The sequence below is a fragment of the Chaetura pelagica genome, unplaced genomic scaffold (assembly GCF_000747805.2).
Source record: "Chaetura pelagica isolate M959 unplaced genomic scaffold, ChaPel_1.0 scaffold40, whole genome shotgun sequence".
Lineage (NCBI taxonomy): Eukaryota > Metazoa > Chordata > Aves > Apodiformes > Apodidae > Chaetura > Chaetura pelagica.
Window position 1 is genome coordinate 2,897,763 of NW_009952160.1, and position 1,642 is coordinate 2,899,404.

Consider the following 1,642-nt stretch of genomic DNA (forward strand, 5'->3'; position numbering starts at 1 on the left):
ATATGCTTATAGTTCATTGGCATTGCATCATACTCAAAACCAAGATTAGTTCCTGATCTATGATGAAGTAATTAAAAAAAAAAGTTAACCCTTAACAAGACAAATCATCATCATCATCACCATCATCATCAAAAGCTTCTGCCTGGGAGACAGAAGACAAGAAGGCAAGAAGCATTAAATAAAATGCAGCAAGAATAACCTGGACAGTACTTAATATTTTGGTTTGCATGTTTCCACCATATGCTGGTTGGTGATTTAAATATTGCTTTCCTGCACAGGAGCTTTATGGAAGCAGGAGGAATTTTTACAAAAGCTTTCAGATACATTATATAAATCAAGGGTCTAAACTACAATAAAGGCATCTATAGAAAAAAAACACCAAACAAACCTGTTTGAATAAGCAATGAAACTTATGCTTTTTGCTTTGTTTTTGTCTTATGGAGGTCATACTTAGGACATGAAGGTGAAGATTCTGAAATTCTGTCTCTCTGTATGATACCCACCAAGGTCTACTTGAAATTCTGCCAGATTGCTTTATAATTCTTCATTTAATCCTTCTCCAATTTTATTGGAAAAAGAGTAGTTAAAGGGCAAGTATAATAATATAATAATAAATTTGTGCAGTCTGCAAATGTGAGCATCATTGTTAATTACCACAATTGTAATTAAGTAAGGGGGACTGATTTTAAGTCTTCAAAATATTCAAATAAAACTAATCTCTTGTGCTCGGAAATGCATAATTTTATTTTGTAAGCTGTTTGAATATATGTGTTTATAATCTAAAGAAGAAATTACAGTGCTGTGACTTGTAAATACTAAGCTCAGGTTTGCCTTGGAGGGACTAAGATTTTTTTGTTTTATAATATGTAGCATATCTCCTATGAATGTGTAATCTCGTATGAACTTGAGTCATAACTGAATTTGTTAGGTATTTCCAATGAAGTAGTTTTTTTATGAAAATTGCAGTTATCGATGCTATATGTATATAGCCTTGCACCTCTATCAGTGGGTTTAATGATACCAAGTTGCTGAATCAAGCTTAGACTTTGGAGTTCACCAGCAGCTTAGTGTAAGGTATTCCTGTGTACACTCCTGAACTACAGTAATTACTCTAGAATTGTAATATATACAGAGCAAAACTCTGTCTGTGGATGCTTATCAGAGAACAGATAAGGTGCTGTAACTCCTCCTTTTACCTAACAGTAACCTGTTCTTGACAATTAAATTAGTTGCAGTAAATTTTCAAGAATCAAAAATGAATTATTGTGGACAAATACAGGGATGAGGTGGAGAAATATGATTGGACTGAGGGAAGGTTTATCCTAGAGCCTCATATGAGAACTGTTGAAGAGCTGAACGGTTAGGTTAGAATTATGCCTCTGACAGGACAAACTGGACACAATATCAAGCAGGCATTAAATCAACACCACATTTATGTGAAACAATATGTGTTTAAGATTGTGTTTTGCTAATCCTTTCCTCAGTGTTTATCTGCAGATAAGCTTATAAACATTACTTCTTGGGACAAGGATACTTGTTTGTCATGTGTATCAGTATTGTTGAGTAGGGACATGTGGATTCAAAGAGTGAAAGGGCTTGTAAAAAAAAAAAAAAAAAAAAAAAAAAGGAGAAAATGGGATTT